Source organism: Lytechinus variegatus, chromosome 2 (assembly GCF_018143015.1).
Source record: "Lytechinus variegatus isolate NC3 chromosome 2, Lvar_3.0, whole genome shotgun sequence".
Taxonomy (NCBI): domain Eukaryota; kingdom Metazoa; phylum Echinodermata; class Echinoidea; order Temnopleuroida; family Toxopneustidae; genus Lytechinus; species Lytechinus variegatus.
Genome location: NC_054741.1, coordinates 53,190,907 through 53,200,400, shown reverse-complemented (window position 1 = coordinate 53,200,400; position 9,494 = coordinate 53,190,907). Strand labels below are relative to the sequence as shown.

General features: G+C 38.4%; 1 protein-coding gene across 4 annotated transcripts in view; it reads left to right on the top strand.

The window, feature by feature from the left end:
- Positions 1 to 246: 246 nt before the first annotated feature.
- The window catches only part of LOC121408353 (coiled-coil domain-containing protein 62-like), a 45,197-nt gene continuing 35,949 nt past the window's right edge, over positions 247 to 9,494 (top strand). For 2 of the 4 annotated variants that reach the window (XM_041599795.1, XM_041599798.1), the window contains exon 1: positions 247 to 338. The gene's annotated coding sequence lies outside the window, so the exon portion shown is untranslated. Of the gene's footprint in view, positions 357 to 513; positions 600 to 9,494 lie in introns of those variants that run through there. The other 2 variants (XM_041599796.1, XM_041599797.1) reach the window with 2 other exon arrangements.

The following is a 9,494-nucleotide window of genomic DNA, read 5'->3' as shown; positions in this document are numbered from 1 at the left end:
AAGACTTTGTTTCTCTTCAGCTTGAATTTGATGAAAAGAATATTTTAAAGGAATACATGAATAATCATCAAATCGCAAATGCCTATGTCAGTAAATTTGAAAACCACCTTCATCTTCATCTCAAATGACCTTTTACTGCTTGTGCGCAGTTAAGTTTACAACTGCTCATATTCTGACGCGATCTTGCAAAGGGATTACAACTCTTAAGTGAAGAAAGCGGCTGGACTTAAAGTCTATTGAAAATAAGTCGCGCAAAATAAACTGAAATTTAATTTTCGAAAATTGCGATTGCTACGCATTTCTACTGAAGGCAAATTTTCGAAGCGAGATCAAATTTGGTGAGAAATTACAGTAGGGTAGGCCTAGTCCTTTTAAATTTATTTTAGAGGTATTTGAATAAAACATATACTACTGTTAAATGCATACATATATTCTGATACCTGCTTGAATCAGTAAATCCCGGCGTTGTTTAAATTTAATTGTGTGCTCGCGCGGAGTCGGGACTTCGATTGAATTCAGACAGAAACGGGCCTGCATTCCTCCCGAGCCTCCCGGCGGGTCGTCCCGGCCCGCGACCGTACCACGTCCTGTGCTTGGAAGTGAATCAATAAGCAACTAATTCGGCACTTGAATTTGAGACAACTTGATGTAATTTGCTCGCATTTCAAAATGAGGGCCCTCATGTCTGCGCACCCGGTAGGATGGGGGGATCGGGTGTCCGGACACTACTCACTAGTCTTTATATTTTTCAACTTCAAGCCCTTTTTTGTCTTTGCCATTTGTACATCGTGTTGGATTACACTAAAAATGTGAATTCAATGGAAGTAATCATCAGTATTTTGTTCTCTACTCTTACTTAGTCTTAGGCCCTATAGTATAATATTTCCTAACATTTTGTACTAAAAATTGATGAAACTTCGCTTGTAAATTTTTCCAAATGACTTTCTAAAATTAAATCGATCGTCCGGACACACAACCTGTCCGGATACACAACAACTGTCTGGGTACTGGGTAGATCTAGAATCTAGGCCTATACCATAATAATTTAGGCCTAACTGAACTCTGCAGATTAGATCTACAGGTAGGCCTAACAAATTTGGCATTAGGCAGTAGAGGCGCTGGTCCAAAAATTGGGATTGTCCCAGAAAACAAGGATATCCTCATAAACCAAGACAAATCATGTCTTGATAAATTGAGACTGTCCTTGTTTATGGGGCCTTTTTTTTTTCACTTCCCCCTACAGGACAAAGACAGCAATTACGGAAATTGAGAGTGCTAAAAATAGATTCAGTGACCTCAATTCCCCCCAGTTCACCGTCTATTTTTCATGACTTGCCGTCTTCCAATCTTGTTATGAAGTGTGATATGTTTACATTGACTAGCAGTAGCACACTCGATTGGTGTCGGCACTTGACAGGTGAATGAACTTTCCTAGATTTTTGTGAAGAAATCCTTATAAACTGAGACAGTCCCTGTAAACTGGGACGATCCCAATTTTTTGACCAGCGCCTCTACTGTTAGGCCAGGTCCAGGAGGACTTGTCTGACTGTGTCAGTGTGTGTAACTAATATGAGGCGGACATGATCTCTAAAATGGGGTAGAATGGGGACGTAATAGCACTCAAAATGAAAGGGGAAACAGGAAGGAAAAAAAACAAGCTGGCGCGAAACGGGACTTTGAATTGCGCCAGCTTAAGTCGCACTATAACCACATTACAACGCAATCTCTGAGCTCACTCAACTCTCGCTCAGCGGTGACAAAATATTACCGAGTATGCTTGGCATCTCTTTTAAATTAGCCAGGGAACTTCACTACTTTGAATCGAGAATAAAGTCAAAATTAGTGTCATGAAGGTGGGTGCGTTTGTTATGGACAACATTTAATTAATATTGTAATAATCGCTTTCCATTACCCGCGGCTCATACCCCTCTAAACGACATTGCCTGGGCGGCTACGCCCGGCCACCCGATGTGTTGTGAACTGGCAGACATCGAACATGTACGGGAGGGGTTACGGCGGGCTGGCTCAGACCCGTCACCGTGTATAAACTGCACCCCCGACTTTTGCTTCTATCCCGGCGAGAAAAAGGTGCGGTTAATACACCGTTACTTACGGTACCTAGCTGTAGGGCCGTTCCAATTCCACATTGGGCGATGAAATCAAGATGAGTTTGCCACAATGGGATATTCATCTTTGTCAGTGAGTTTTATAATTGTCTTTTACATGTATTGTAGGTTAGTGATCCTAAGAATATTTACCGCAAATTAGAGAGACGCTATTCAAATATCAAAATTGTCATAGTTTTTATTGTTTGTAAACAATGCACGTATGTATGTAACTGTGTAAGCGTAAAAGTACATTGATTCCTCAATATATTCAATTTAAGTTTCTGTTTGATTTAAACTTTCAATCAGCATTGACCATTATGCTACATTGTAAAACAACTTTTAAAAACAATATCACATCAAAACTTCATAGAACAACTAATTTCCACTTCATTGCATTTGACAATGCGTATTTGCCATATATATCATTTCAAAATGTAACTTAAAACAAAGGATCAAATTCTTCAAATTTTAGAAACAAGAAAACTGATAAAATCACAATTTTTTTTTTTTGGGGGGGGTTCATTATTCCAATTACAAAAAATACACATGTGCCTCATGAAAAATGTACATGTATGTCTTCAAACGTACAATGACAGTATTGACCAATTCAAAGTCCTTACATACATATTGCAAAGAAAGTAACATTCTGCAATATGAAGTGTAATTACAATTCCAAAAATTGAATTTCAAATATATTCAATAAAACTATGATGTCTGGTGAATAACAACAAAATCCATGCCCAAAAACATTAATGTTAAACTGCAAATTGAAGTATACATGTATGTTTAAAATCCTTGTGGCCCACGAGTTAAAGAGGATATTTCGATCCAATTCCGAATTGGGCTACGTCAGGGCGTAGTATTTCGTCATGAGTGAAAATAAGCCAAGGATTGCATTGTGCTAAGCGACCACGACTCGTTCCTTCCAGATTAGTTCACTGAGATACACTTTGAAATTCTGGATGCAAGTACCATTCATTTTCTTATAGTCTTAAGCTACTTTCTAAGCATCCTCAGTGGTATTGGTATGCACCTTTTGTCATGTCACAGGTTGAGACACATCCTCGCACAAAACCATGTTTGTGAGCACTCGAAACTAAAATGCTTGTACTTCTCTCATTCAGCTTTGAGTAAAGTTGCCAGTTGTCTGAGGAGAATAGTAGATCCCTTTTCCACATGTCACTCAATGATTGAAAGAAGGGTCTCCTCAACCCAATAAATCCACTGTAAGAGAATCAGCCAATAACTTTATTTTTCCACAATTCCAAGGATCCAGACTTTGATCACTCTGGGATCTCCATGGTCATACATGTACTTACATCGGCACCCAGATAGACTTCTTATATCTCTCCACTCAACTCTTCGCCATCACCATAAGAAGGTATTTGTTTACTTCCTAGTGATGTCTCCTAGAAAGTTTTCCCAATCAATGAATTTTTTTTGTAATCAAAACCAGATGCCACTGCACTGCAATGGAACAAAGGTTGCAAAGTTCACACTCTGGTGAATATGGAGATATATCAAAGATATATCAAATATATATCAAAGATTGAATGTTTGTGAATAGGCTGTGTTTAGGGGAAGGCGGGGTAAGTTGTGACAGTTTTTGCATTTTGCAAGTTAGAATTGATATGATAAACAATCTCGTTGAAATAAGTACCTTGCCTTGAAATTTAATTCTTCTGAAATATTTTCCACCTATATATAACTTTCTATCCCCACACTGAAAGTCATCGTGACCTTTTAAAAAAACGATGTCAAATGGCTCAACTTGCCCCATATATGGGGTTAGTTTGAGCCACCTTCTGGGGTAAGTTGAGCCACAAAAACTATGTACAAAATGTATGAGGGGAAAACCAGCATGTCAATTTTTTTTTAAAGTCTTTTCACTTGCTAATTCTCTATAAATACTAACATCCTTAAAAAGGAAAAGAGCAGTCATGTAAATTTGCTCCTTTCAACCAGCATTTCAATCAATTTTTATGGTTTGTTTGTTTTTTAAGATACATTACCATAGGATTTACCATGGCTCAACTTGCCCCATGCTGTTTGGCTCCACTTACCCCAGTCCGAACTTAGTGCGATAATTTTGTATCCACACATTTATTATGCATCCATCATATAAAAGACTATGACAAGAATGAAGATCCATACCTGGACTAATAATGTTGTTATCACGTCTTTATTATATTCAAAGACGTGTGTGTTTATAAAGCACTTATCTATTTCACACTCTTTTTTACTTTTTTGGCTGAAATTCATGTTTTTCCCTCTAAAAAAACTACTTTTTGTTTCAAAGTTGAAAACAATGTGGTGGGGTTAGGGGTTATGCTATGGGTCATCAATACATGACACCACCACAATGTCTGACTCATTCATTATTGGCCTGGGGCTGGTGGCTCAACTTGCCCCTATGCTCAACTTACCCCGCCTTCCCCTATAAGTTTTTCTCATGCTTCCAGGACACGGATCCTCGGCATCTCCATATCTTGCTTCCCTTTCTATTTTTATATTCAATCGCCTTGGCATGGCTGAGTGCAGAGCTCAGAGATGATTCTCTTTGCAATTACATTGTGGGTTTTCAACCATTGATCAAATTTGTCGTCTTGAGCAAGAAGAAGTATAAAGTTAAAAGGATTTCTCCAACTCAAAAACGTCTCTGTCATTGGGTTCCTAGAAGTATATTGTTTTTTCTTTGACATGGTTGGTGCTGGTGTAAGTTGAGCAGAGGTTTTCAACAAAGAAGAATTGTTGAAGTATGGAAGGGAATTATAAGTTTATAAGAGGCACATGAATGAGTCTCATCACCCAGAATAAACTTGATCCTTGTCTAATTTTACCACTGTCCTTCCTCCATCTCTACATTTAGTTTTGTTTTGGCTCCTCTTCCAGTTACTTGCAACCATGGGTCAAAACCTTCCATGCAAAAAGTTTACAACTTTTTCCCATGTTCAAATTGTTTTGACAATGCTTCAGAATGTTGTCATGTGCATGTAGATCTGCCATGACAGAGTACTGCGAAAAGCTCCCAGTCCATGTGAAAATAGTTGGGGTCAATCCATTTATGAAGACGAAAGCCTCTATAAAGATATCTTTGCCAGTGCTTTACATTCTGTGCCAAGAAGAATTTCCTGATCTTGCATGGCTATTTTCTGGCATTCCCAACTACTCCTTGGATTTCAGTCCATAGATTAAAAATATCATGATTTCTCAATGACATTTTTCTCTTGTAATATACCTTATATTGCTCTTGATACCACACCAGTCCAGATACAGAATCATTCACCATATTCATGATAGGCCTTGTGTAATTATGAAAAATAACGGCATGCATTCTCCTATTAAATGAATTATTGGACCATATGGCGCAAATGCGTATTCCATTTAGAAACTCTAAACCAATCACAAATCACTATAGTCTTTAGCTAGTTTCTAATCATTCTCAGTGGTATTGGTATGCACCTTTGTGATGCCACAGGTGGACACATCCTGATACTATCGCACAAAACCATGTTTTGTGCGTACTCGAAACTAAAATGCTTGTACTTCTCTCATTCAGCTTTGAGTAAAGTTGCCAGTCGTCTGAGGAGAATAGTAGATCCCTTTTCCACATGTCACTCAATGATTGGAAGAAGGGTCTCCTCAACCCAATAAATCCACTGTATAGAGAATCAGCCAATAACTTTATTTTTCCACAATTCCAAGGATCCAGACTTTGATCACTCTGGGATCTCCATGGTCATACATGTACTTACATTGGCACCCAGATAGACTTCTTCTCCCTCTCCACTCCTCATCTCTTTGCCATCACTATAAGAAGTCATTTGTGTACTTCCTAGTGATGTCTCTTCGAAAGTTCACCCAATCAATGGATGTCTTTTTGCAATCAAGACCAGATGCCACTGCACTGCAATGGAAAGAAGATTGCAAAATCCACACTCTGGTGAATATGGAGATGTTTTAAAGATTGAATGTTTGTGAATAGTATAAGTTTTCTCATGCTCCCAGGACACGGATCCTCGGCATCTCCATATCTTGCTTCCCTTTCTATGTTTACATTCAATCGCCTTGGCATGGCTGAGTGCAGAGCTCAGAGATGATTCTCTTTGCAATGACATTGTGGGTTTTCAACCATTGATCAAATTTGTCGTCTTGAGCAAGAAGAAGTATAAAGTTGAAAGGATTTCTCCAACTCAAAAACGTCTCTGTCATTGGGTTCCTAGAAGTGTATTTTCTTCTTTGACATGATTGGTGCCGGTGTAAGTTGAGCAGAGGTTTTCAACAAAGAAGAATTGTTGGAGTTTGGAAGGGAATTTTAAGTTTATAAGAGGCACATGTATGACACTCATCACCCAGAATAATTTTACCACTGTCCTTCCTCCATCTCTACATTTAGTTTTGTTTTGGCTCCTCTTCCAGTTACTTGCAACAATGGGTCAAAATATTCCATGCAAATTCTTTTGACAATGCTTCAGAATGTTTTCATGTGCATGTAGATCTGCCATGACAGAGTTCTGCGAAAAGCTCCATGTCCATGTGAAAATAGTTGGGGTCGATCCATTTATGAAGACGAAAGCATCTATAAAGACATCTTTGCCAGTGCTTTAGATTCTGTGCCAAGAAGAATTTCCTTATCTTGCATGGCTATTTTCTGGCATTCCCAACTACTCCTTGGATTTCAGTCCATAGATTAAAGATATCATGATTTCTCAATGACATTTTTCTCTTGTAATATTGCTCTTGATACCAGACCAGTCCAGATACAGAATCATTCACCATATTCATGATAGGCCTTGTGTAATTATGAAAAATAACGGCATGCATTCTCCTATTAAATGAATTATTGGACCATATGGCGCAAATGCATATTCCATTTAGAAACTCTAAACCAATCACAAATCACTAAACTAATAGTCTTTAGCTAGTTTCTAATCATTCTCAGTGGTATTGGTATGCACCTTTGTGATTCCACAGGTGGACACATCCTCGCACAAAACCATGTTTGTACTCGAAACTAAAATGCTTGTACTTCTCTCATTCAGCTTTGAGTAAAGTTGCCAGTCATCTGAGGAGAATAGTAGATCCCTTTTCCACATGTCACTCAATGATTGAAAGAAGGGTCTCCTCAACCCAATATATCCACTGTATAGAGAATCAGCCAATAACTTTATTTTTCCACAATTCCAAGGATCCAAACTTTGATCACTCTGGGATCTCCATGGTCATACATGTACTAACATCGGCACCCAGATAGACTTCTTCTTCCTCTCCACTCCTCATCTCTTTGCCATCACTATAAGAAGTCATTTATGTACTTCCTAGTGATGTCTCTTCAAAAGTTCACCCAATCAATGGATGTCTTTTTGCAATCAAGACCAGATGCCACTGCACTGCAATGGAAAGAAGATTGCAAAATCCACACTCTGGTGAATATGGAGATGTTTTAAAGATTGAATGTTTGTGAATAGTATAAGTTTTCTCATGCTTCCAGGACACAGATCCTCGGCATCTCCATATCTTGCTTCCCTTTCTATTTTTACATTCAATCGCCTTGGCATGGCTGAGTGCAGAGCTCAGAGATGATTCTCTTTGCAATGACATTGTGGGTTTTCAACCATTGATCAAATTTGTCGTCTTGAGCAAGAAGTAGTATAAAGTTGAAAGGATTTCTCCAACTCAAAAACGTCTCTGTCATTGGGTTCCTAGAAGTATATTGTTTTTTCTTTGACATGTTTGGTGCTGGTGTAAGTTGAGCAGAGGTTTTCAACAAAGAAGAATTGTTGAAGTTTGGAAGGGAATTTTAAGTTTATAAGAGGCACATGTATGAGTCTCATCACCCAGAATAAACTTGCTTCTTGTCTAATTTTACCACTGTCCTTCCTCCATCTCTACATTTAGTTTTGTTTTGGCTCCTCTTCCAGTTACTTGCAACCATGGGTCAAAACCTTCCATGCAAAAAGTTTACAACTTTTCCCATGTTCAAATTGTTTTGACAATGCTTCAGAATGTTGTCATGTGCATGTAGATCTGCCATGACAGAGTACTGCGAAAAGCTCCCAGTCCATGTGAAAATAGTTGGGGTCAATCCATTTATGAAGACGAAAGCCTCTATAAAGATATCTTTGCCAGTGCTTTACATTCTGTGCCAAGAAGAATTTCCTGATCTTGCATGGCTATTTTCTGGCATTCCCAACTACTCCTTGGATTTCAGTCCAAAGATTAAAGATATCATGATTTCTCAATGACATTTTTTCTCTTGTAATATACCTTTCATTGCTCTTGATACCAGACCAGTCCAGATACAGAATCATTCACCATATTCATGATAGGCCTTGTGTAATTATGAAAAATAACGGCATGCATTCTATTAAATAAATTATTGGACCATATGGCGTAAATGCATATTCCATTTATAAACTCTAAACCAATCACAAATCACTAACCCAATAGTCTTTAGCTAGTTTCTATTCATTCTCAGTGGTATTGGTATGCACCTTTGTGATGCCACAGGTTGACACATCCTCGCACAAAACCATGTTTGTGAGCACTCGAAACTAAAATGCTTATACTTCTCTCATTCAGCTTTGAGTAAAGTTGCCAGTCGTCTGAGGAGAATAGTAGATGATAGATCCCTTTTCCACATGTCACTCAATGATTGAAAGAAGGGTCTCCTCTACCCAATAAATCCACTGTATAGAGAATCAGCCAATAACTTTATTTTTCCACAATTCCAAGGATCCAGACTTTGATCACTCTGGGATCTCCATGGTCATACATGTACTTACATCGGCACCCAGATAGACTTCTTATATCTCTCCACTCAACTCTTCGCCATCACCATAAGAAGGTATTTGTTTACTTCCTAGTGATGTCTCCTAGAAAGTTTTCCCAATCAATGAATTTTTTTTGCAATCAAGACCAGATGCCACTGCACTGCAATGGAAAGAAGGTTGCAAAATCCACACTCTGGTGAATATGGAGATGTTTTAAAGATTGAATGTTTGTGAATAGTATAAGTTTTCTCATGCTTCCAGGACACGGATCCTCGGCATCTCCATATCTTGCTTCCCTTTCTATTTTTACATTCAATCGCCTTGGCATGGCTGAGTGCAGAGCTCAGAGATGATTCTCTTTGCAATGACATTGTGGGTTTTCAACCATTGATCAAATTTGTCGTCTTGAGCAAGAAGAAGTATAAAGTTGAAAGGATTTCTCCAACTCAAAAATGCCTCTGTCATTGGGTTCCTAGAAGTATATTGTTTTTTCTTTGACATGGTTGGTGCTGGTGTAAGTTGAGCAGAGGTTTTCAACAAAGAAGAATTGTTGAAGTATGGAAGGGAATTATAAGTTTATAAGAGGCACATGTATGAGACTCATCACCCAGAA